At 42.9% G+C, this 10127-nt stretch overlaps 1 long non-coding RNA gene across 1 annotated transcript in view; it reads left to right on the top strand.

The window, feature by feature from the left end:
• The first annotated feature begins 832 nt into the window (after positions 1 to 832).
• The window catches only part of LOC147101738 (uncharacterized), a 96284-nt gene continuing 86989 nt past the window's right edge, over positions 833 to 10127 (top strand). Inside the window, exon 1 of the long non-coding RNA XR_015073347.1 lies at positions 833 to 910. This is a non-coding gene — a long non-coding RNA (uncharacterized LOC147101738). The remainder of the gene's footprint in view (positions 911 to 10127) is intronic.

Below are 10127 nucleotides of genomic sequence, written 5' to 3'. Positions count from 1 at the left end.
TTTCCAACATTGTTTCTCTCTCCTGCAAAGTCGGCAGGGCAATGATTTTTCATTCTTGCTCTTCCATTACCTGACATTGTCAAAACAATCTCTCCCCATTGAACGTCTACCTTTCAAAGATCATCCGACCACTTTAATTTTATAAACAGAGTGACTGCTGCCAACGACCTGATGCTGCGCAGAAGTGATCTGTGGTGGTTAAACCATTAATGTATAATAATATCGTAATATCGCAGAAATCTGTGGCGCTCTGAGCTGGCTTAATAATAACGTATAATAATATCGCGGGTTGGTTTAAGTATTAATGAGGGAGGGCTGCGGAGATTTAGTTGCTTGGAGCGTGAACTCAGTGTGCAGGGAACGCCTGCCCTGGAGAAGGGCCTCTGCGGGCGGAGAGTTCCGCTTTCTGGAGAACCTCCGCCAGCAGAAAACCATGAGAAATCTTACGCCTGGTAAAAGCAGGCATAAGGCCTGCTTACACCAGCATAAGAGTTGAAGAAAAGTTTAAAAAAAAAAATTTTTTCACTCATTTATAATTTGAAAATACTTTTAAAAAAGGTAAGTTTATTTTTAGCCCTGTAAAAAACTTTAATTAGTTTTTTAAAATTTTTTATTTTTGTTTAAAATATTTAATTTATTGTAATTTTAACTCATTTTTAAAACGTGATGGTTTTTTAAAAAATGTATTTAATGTTTTACTGTGTTTTGGGGGTGATCTCCATTCATATATTTGACAGGTCTATCTGTCAAGTGTATGAAGGGAGATTCCCTTCTCCCATTGGCTCCCCATTGCCCACCTGATCCCAGGGACGCTTGCGAATTGCCTGTGCCTCTGGGATACGTGGGCCCTGCCCATTTCGACTGTGGAGAGGCCCAGGAGCGGAAGTGTCTGGACCTCGGGAGCCCTCAGGTAAGGGCGTAGATGTTTTCCCGGCAGGAGGCCCCCGCACGCAGGAAGCCTCCGATCGGAAATTACGGGCCAATAAAAATGGACGTTTGATGAGTTTGGCTGGCGCAGATTTTCTTTTCCTAATGCGGCACTGGTCGGCAGCAGTGATCTCTTTTCCCCACCCCCTCCCCTCCTTTCTCTCTGGAATTGTTTTCTTTGTGATGGCGACAAGTATTTTCTTTTCAGTTAGTGAACAAACAACAAAAAAACGCTGCCTTTTATAAAACAGTCCACTGCTCTTAATTCAAAGTTACTTAATTCAATTTATCTGGTAATTCAAATTATTTTGCATACTTGCCCACTCGGTTGTGCTGCTCACAGTGCTTAATTGAAAGTATTGGATAATTCAAATATTTTAACGCCGAAAAGGGCTTTAAATATTATGAGTAAATTACTACGATCTCACTACTTGTTAAAGCATTCACAAATGAATTCTACTAATTGTCCACTAACTTTCTCAAGGGAAAACATTATAGCCCAACGTTTCCGCTAGGTTGCGTGGTTTTTTCCTGGCACAATTCGCCCAAAATCGGGCAAAACAGCGTAAAAGATCGCGGAGTTTCAAGCGCACATTCCGTCCAGCACAAATCGAGCTTCCGCGATCTTTTGCGGTAGTTTACGGGCCTTCGAGGAGGCTCTTAGAATTAAGCTATTTTGGGGGCACTAATAGGCACATTTAAAAATATTTTTTAAAAATATCTTTTTTTAATTTACTAAGAAACCAATATAACTAGCAAATGGTTCTGTATAGTTTTTTAAAGTCATTTTCAGTTATTTAAAACCAGGTTACTCACAGGTGGTGGACCAGACACTCTGATTAAAAATGCTTATTTTTTCTGATAAGCCCATTTTCAACTGTATAAATCAAACTGTATACCACTCTTAAATATACCAAGGAATATTTTTTAATGGAAATTTTTTTTTTAAATTACATTATAAAATATTATAAAATACCCCTGATTATAATGGCTCAACCATTAGTGGCCATGCCTTCTGTTGCCTAGGCCTTAAGCTCTCTTTCCTCCTTTAAGATGCTCCTTAAAACCTACCTCTTTGACCAAGCTTTTGGTCACCTGCCCTAATATCTCCTTATGTGGCTCGGTGTCAAATTTTTTTGTCTTTAAATACTCCTGTGCAGCACCTTGGGACGTTTTACTATGTTAAAGGCACTATATAAATACAAGTTGTTGTTATTGCTGGTTTACAGCAGGTTTTACATTCAGCGATATGCAAATGAGTTTGAGCAGAAACCTGAGGGGAAAAAAAACACTTCTCAAAACTGGCACAATTTTGAGCGCAAACTGCACCCAAAGCGGAAACTCTACCACTATATTTTTTTATTGTTAATCGGAACAGATTGATAGAAAACACAGCTTCAGTTCCCTCTCTTCCCCCACGCCCCCGGGCTCCTCCCCATTCAGAGACCAATATTTCTCGGAACTCTCTCCTTACATCAGCCGTATGAGATGATGATGCCTACGGTGGGTATCCAGGGGATGCAAAAAAAAAAGTTGGAAATCTTTCATTCTCTCTCAAAAAAAATGAAAGGGGCTGGTTTGCATGGAATCAAGTGAGAATTCAGTGCAAGTGATGGATGGTATGGGGGGAAGGGAGGTGCTGTAGAAATTGTGGGATTCCTGTGGTGGGCAAATAGAACCATGGCTGGAGCCAAGTAGGTAACAGCTTTGGCTCCACATGAGCTATGCAGCCACTTCTGAGCCAAGCCCATTTATTGTTCGACTCCAAAGTACTTTCTGATGGGTGACTGACCCTTTCATCATGATGACTGAAGCTGAGAATTTGATGCACATTTCGACACTGTGCGACTTGTTACTTCTGCTATCAATTACAACTTGCTTGACCAGCAAGGAAGGTAGGGGGTAGGAGGTTGGTGGGGGGAGGGGGGGGGCGTGGGGCTGTGTTGTTGGGGAGATCAGTGGAAACTTGATGAATGGCTTCAATTCCGAAGTGAAGAGCAGCGTGGCTGCAGAAACTGAATTACATGAACTCGGAACAAATTCCCAGATCTACCGTTTGGCAACTGAAACAACAGGAAAAATGATGAAACCTTTCTTTTGAAAGCAAAACAAATAATATGAAGGGTTTTGATGGAGTAAATAAGGAGAAACTGTTTCCACGGGCAGGAAGGTTGGTAACCAGGTAATTGCCTAAAGAACCAAAGGGGAGATGAGGAAATTTTTTTTAACACAGTGAGTTGTTATGATCTGGAATTCACTGCCTGAAAGGGTGGTGGAAGCAGATTCAATAGTAACTTTCAGCAAGGAATTGGACATATACAGGAAACTCTTGATTTACCAGCACCTAAATAATCGGAAATCTCTGTTAACTGGCAAAATTCAGGAGTAGGTTCAGGTAAGTTTTACTTCATATTAGTGGCCGTTCCTGGATCTGTGGCCATGTAACCGGGGTTCCTGCACCTGTTGCTATGCAACAGGGACGCCTGGATTTGTTGCTGTGTTCGGAGCTCTCGTATCTTTTACTATACCTCTCTGTAATCCGGACTTTTTGATAAACTGGCACCACGCCGGTCCCGTCGGTGCCGGATAAAAAAGAGTTCCCTGTACTTGAAAAGGAAACATTTGCAGGGCTACGGGGAAAGAGCAGGGGAGTGGAACTAATTGAATAGTTCAAAGAGCTGTCACAGGCACGATGGGCTGAATGGCCTCCTTCTGTGCCATATGATGATTCTAGGATTCTATCATTCTCTGTCGAGGACAACATGAAGGACTTTGCTCCTTTTTAGCTCTGTTGTAGTGTGGTGAAGTGAGAAGCCTGGCTGAAGGTGCAAATCTTCAGAGCAGATGGTTGGGGGAAGACAATCTTTATAGCATAAAATGGTGACCACTGTGCAACTCATTATTATAAATGTTACTTATCCCACCCATGTGAAAGTATATGGTCACCTTGTCAGCCCTGATTCAAACCCTTCTGAGCACTGCACATCGCAGTTGCACTCAGTGCAACCACTATCTCGAGCAAAAAAAATAACTGCCCTATTTTTTCCTATTAAAATCAATCCACTAAATTGAAAGGAATAAACAAAAATTTCCAAATTCGTAGTATTCCGTAAATAGTCAGTTTTTGATATTCAGCTAGAAATGGTTCATCGATAAATTCTTCCCCTTGATGGGGATTTCTGTGACCTGCAGAAAAATAGCAGTCAGTTCATTTAGCTCTGTAACTTCATTCATTCATTCAATCTCATCAAAATCAATGGACAACATTTTATGGAAACCTCTTTTGAAGTGATTGATGTCTGAAGTGTGCTCTGAGTTTCCAGGCAGTATTTAGTACTGCACTAACGATATTTACTTTAACATTTGAAAAGTCAGGAATCTCTTACACTTGAATGAGTATCTTTGTGTTGAACTTTTCTTCTCAGATGAAGAATTCTGTTCAATAAGAGTGAATGGTTTTGATGATCGAAATTCTCCACTTTGGTCACGATTGTGCTTGGAACAAGGATGCATTGCAAAACTGTATTAAAAATTGCTAAAATCCTCCATCGGTCCTTAAACGATTTAAGGTTTGTTCCAGAGACTGTATTGACAGCTCATTTGACCCTGAAAAGCAAATCTGGCAATGCTCCATTATATCTATTCACTTGATTTCATGGGATTAGATCAGCCTTGGTTGAGTCTAATGATGGGTTTTAAGCATCCTACCAGGGAGAACAGAGATATTTTTTGAAAGGCAAGAAGCATAACAGCCCTAATCTCTTCCTTTGCCCATTTAAAATGAAGCCCTCGCCTCAATTTAGGGAACTGTTCCAAAGGGCCATCTCGTGTGATTTGTGAATGGAATTTTCCCCCAAGCATATGTTCATATATTAACTAGTTATGAATTAATGTATACATAGTTAATAATTTGTTTGGTCGAGATTCCTTTCATTGTTGGTGCCTGAGCTGAATGGATGTTTCAAAGATGTCTGATGATTTGGGTTATCAATGATTATCATTGCGTTGTGTGTTTAAGCGGAGAGCCTGCCTTCAATTCTCTGAACGCCTAATAACATGCTAACTTGTATCAGTTCCCATTGTCTTTGTTTCGCTAATGCGCCATCAGGTGTAGCAGTATGTTGAGTGGCAGTTTAAATTAAACCATTGAGACACAACTAATTTAGCGATGATGGGTTTGTCACTTTTGTGCCCTGACATTTAGTACATTGGATTAAATGATGTCTTGGCAGAGGTTGGTTATTGCCTATTTGATTGGGAACACCAGCTAAAATAATAGCGGCTTCTGTTTGTGCAAACAGTGGCAACTAATCAGTAAACTGTCAAATGTTGCCTGTGGCAGTCATTTGCTGACAGCTTTTTTGGCTTCCTATATGCCCCAAATGACCTCATACATTTCAGCTATTTTAGACCTATTTTTAAATCTGATTCTGACCTAAAAATTTGTCAACCAAAGTTAGGTTTTTAGTCTAATAAACAGGCAAAAACCAGCAATTAGCAAATTCGATTCCAACTACTGTAGTTGGCAGAGACTACTTTAGTCTCGATGGCATCGTAACTGTTTTCCTCTTATCGTCAAACATTTTAATCAAAGAATGCTACTTCATCTGAAGGGATTTTTTTCTTCTTCAAGGAATGCTATGTCTTGTTTTGAGCCATTGGTTCATCATCAGATCCTGTAAATGTAAAAAAAAAAAAATTTTCTCTATCACCCCAGTGCAGCACTGAGTTCCTGAATGTGTGATTAGATGATTAGCGCAATGGGCAGAGCTTATTAGTAACCCATATTTCAAACTAATCAAGTCTACTGTCTAAATGAGAAATTACTATAGCAACCATGGAAATTTGCCTCCAAAATAAGCATTCGGAGGTAAATACCATCAGTCTTCTTGATGAGCTTTGCTGATTTGTAAGCTCGCTCCAGCCACAACAAGGTCTGCTTTACAATCATCAGCACTGAAGGGTTTATTTTTCTTCCAATACAACATCAGCTGTAAGATAAACACGCTAAACCCGAGCTTTTGGAACCCACTAATTGAGAAAGCAGATCCTTAAAATAATAGATATTTACATAGATGAAGAAAGATGAGGCACATATCCTTGCAGGGGAAGCAGGACAATCAGTGCTGTTACATCACCCTCTGCGGGATATTCGTGCAAAACAACCAACAAATTCATAGTATGTCAACACAGGCTTATATTCTGCATAGGTCAAGGATCACACGGTGGAATCACATCATATGACGTTGCATCAGTCACCACTGCCAGTTAGGTTTCCCCTCGTACCAATTTTATTAACTGAATAAAACAGCTGAAAAAATCTATTAATTGCTAACAGAAAAGATTAGGTATTAAATATATTACTTAATGAGTGCTACTCCATCTCATCATCATGGGGCTGCGGATTCATTCGTGGAATGTCACATCCAACATATTCATACTCACTATTATAGCAGCAACCGTAATGTGCCTGGTATTTCCGATTAATAAGTACTTGGTGTGGTGTATGTAACCGTTCCACCTTTAAGAGAACTATTTTAAGAGATGCACTACTTTATCTTGGCTGCTGTATACTGTAATACCGGTGGTGACCACACCGGTATATAAGTGCTGTGTAATGATTTATTGGGCAGTTCAGCCTGACCTTCGACTAGTAAAGACCTGTTGAATTTATTCTTGTGGTCTGTGTGCAGTGATTCTTATTAACAATAACTAGAACACACAGACTTAACAGTGGCGATGATGACGATCTTACCCTGCAGCAGAGATATATCCAAGGCAGTTTAACAGGCGTCGAGAAGAGGCATCCGCCCTCATCATCCTGCTGAGAAAAGACTCTGGTCTGAAGAGCAAGGAAGAATCCTGACACGAAGCCTTCCATCAGCAACAGGCAGTGATCATCCCTTCTACCACGGTGGTGGGTAAGCCGATCAGCGACGAGCAGCAAGTTGGCCATGTTGGCTGTGAAGTAGGGGAGGGAAAAACGGAGGATATAAGGGCGGAGAACTCGACCACGGCCGGGGAAAAGAGCCGGACAGAAGTCGGAGCCAGAGGCGCTGAGACTGGGGCAGCGTAAGGCATGGGAGCCGCGGTGAATGCAAACGCAGCCGGTGTAAAAGACCGGGCTGCAAGCGGGCTGGGAGACGCAACAGCGTCGAGAGAGAGCTCGACCGCGACCGGGGAAAAAGGCCGGGCAGCTACTGAGGCCGCGAGGCGTGGGAGAAAATAAAAATAATTTTTTTTAAAAACCGCGGAGAACTCAGCCGCAGCTGGGGGAAAGGACCGGACTGCAAGAGGGGCTGGGAGGCACGATTTGAGAACCGCTGGGGAGGGCGAATGCAGCAATACGGCAATCGCCATTACAGCCAGCGGGGGAGAAAGGCAAACGCGGGAAGCCGCCATTTTCGTAGGCGGGGGAAGAAGACAAGCGCGGGAAACCGCCATTTTGAAAAAAAAAAATAAAAGAAAAATTTCTTTTTGTTCCTCAAGAAGATTGCGAGGATGCCTAAGCGTGGTAACATCAATGATTTCCATGCCGATGTTGAAGATTGGGCCACGTATGTAGAACGCATAGAGATTTATTGTAAGGCAAATAAAATATCAGATGAAGATAAAGCACTAACCTTACTAAACTCAATGGGTGCGAAGACATACGGGCTATTGAAGCATCTTCTATCACCAGCTAAACCGGCGGATCAGGCTTTCGCTAATATTGTTGCTGTCCTGAGAAATCATTTGAACCCCACACCGCTGATGTTAGCGGAACGATTTAAATATTATGCGAGAACGCAACTGAAAGAGGAAAGCAACGCGGAGTATTTAATTGAACTGCGTAAGCTAGTGAAATACTTTCAGTTTGGGGAAAGACTGACCGAGGCACTGAGAGACAAATTCGTGTGTGGATTGTCGAAAGAAGGAACACAAAAGCGGCTGCTTGAAGAGAATGATCTTACACTTGATAAGGCTGTCACTATTGCAGCATCGCACAAAGCCGCAGCGAGAGGCACTGCGGAAATGCAGCTGAAGGCAGCGGCACTCAGCGTAGATCAAATGGCTTTGGGTACAGCGAAATGTTATCGTTGTGGAAAGACAACACACGATCAGAATCAATGCTGGTTTAAAAATCAGAATGTAGAAAATGTGGCAAGCTTGGTCACATAGCTAAAGTATGCCTGTCAGGAAAGAAGACCAGCAACAAAAAGTCACCGCAGGAAAAGTGCAGAAAGGTACATAAGGTGGCTGAGAAGAGTTCGGATGAACAGAATTCGGATTCAGACTCCAACAGCAAGGAACTGGGTAGTCTGAGAATTCACAATGTGAGTAAGGAAGCTGACCTACAAACTATCTGGGTCACACTTCAGATAGCAGGAGTCCAAGTGAAGATGGAATTGGACACTGGATCGGCGTTGACGGTCATGAATAAGCAAGATTACAAAAGGTTATTCACACATATTCCCCTACGGGATACGGAGATAGTATTGCAGACATACACGGGGCAAAGAGTATACCCCATCGGAAAGATAAAAGTCAAGGTGGTACACAAAGGCAAAGAACACCAAGGAATGGACTTATATGTACTACCTGAGGGCGGTCCACCACTTCTGGGACGGGAGTGGGTCAGGAAAATAAATATGGACTGGCACTCCCTAAAAGCAATAACGGTAGATTCCGGAAAAAAAGATGTCAAACCTGAACGATTGTCCAGAATATTGGATGAGGCTAAAGAGGTGTTCCAACAGGGACTGGGAACACTGAGAGGAATTACGGCAAAAATCAAGATTGCAGAACATGCAAACCCAAAATGTTTCAAAGCCAGACCGGTACCTTATGCGATACGACCTGCTGTGGAAGCTGAGCTGGAAGGGCTCGAACGTTCAGGAGTACTGTCTAAGGTGGACTGGAGTGAGTGGGCCACGCCCATTGTTCCCGTCATGAAGCGTTCATCGAGTAACAAGCCAGGGGAACCGGGGAAGGTCCGCATCTGTGGAGACTTCAAGATCACGGTTAATCCGGTGCTTCACACGGTGCAATATCCGCTTCCGCGGATTGAGGATATCTTTGCTTCATTGTCTGGCGGGAAACACTTCACCAAGATAGACCTGGCGCAAGCGTACTTACAGGTGGAAGTTGAGGAAGAGTCGCGCCAGTATCTCACAATCAACACGCACAGAGACTTGTATCGATATAATAGATTGGTTTTTGGAGTGGCTTCGGCTCCAGCAATTTGGCAGAGGGCCATGGAGCAGGTATTACAGGGAATTCCAAGCACTCAATGTTACTTGGACGATATCCTGATTACAGGAGATGACGATGAGGAACACCTTGCAAATTTGAAACTGGTGCTCACCAGATTGAAGGAATATGGACTTCGAGTTAATTGCCAGAAATGTGAGTTCTTTCAGAAACGGATCTCATACTGTGGTCATGTCATTGACCAGGAGGGGCTGCACAAGTCACCTGACAAGATCGAAGCTGTTGTGAAGGCTCCCGCTCCGGAAAATGTATCCCAGTTGAGGTCGTTCCTAGGGTTGATTAACTATTACCATAAGTTTCTGCCAAATCTATCCACAGTGCTGCACCCGCTGAACGCTCTTTTGCAGAAAGAAGTGCCATGGAAGTGGAGCGAGGACTGTAAGAAGGCCTTTCGCAAAAGCAAGGCATTGATCACCTCAGGAAGTGTTGGCTCACTTCAACCCAACGCTACCTATTCGTTTAGCTTGTGATGCTTCTCCTTATGGTATTGGAGCAGTACTCTCACACAAGTTGCCAAATGGCTTGGAAAGGCCAGTCGCATTTGCATCCAGATCATTGACCTCTGCTGAGCGCAACTATGCTCAGATAGATAGGGAGGCTCTCAGCCTTGTGTGGGGAGTAAAGAAGTTTAATCATTACCTGCAGGGCCAGAAGTTTACACTGCTGACAGACCACCAGCCGTTGGTATCCATTTTTAACCCTAAAAAGGGTGTTTTGGTGATGACAGCACAGAGGCTCCAGAGATGGTCCCTTTTCCTAGGGGCACATCAATATCAGATAGAACTCAAAGGTACAAAGCAGCATGGTAATGCTGATGGGCTGTCGCGCCTGCCACTACCTACTGAGGAGGAGGCACCGACGGTTGACCCGGTGGAGTTATTTCACTCGACCATCATCGAATGTTTACCTGTCACCAATGCAAATATTGAAAGGGAGACTAGGAATGA

This window comes from Somniosus microcephalus, chromosome 23, assembly GCF_052327205.1.
Source record: "Somniosus microcephalus isolate GS21.2 chromosome 23, FLI_Smic_1.0, whole genome shotgun sequence".
NCBI classification, from domain to species: domain Eukaryota; kingdom Metazoa; phylum Chordata; class Chondrichthyes; order Squaliformes; family Somniosidae; genus Somniosus; species Somniosus microcephalus.
The sequence above is the reverse complement of the archived record's forward strand: the minus strand, read 5'-3'. Positions and strand labels throughout refer to the sequence as shown.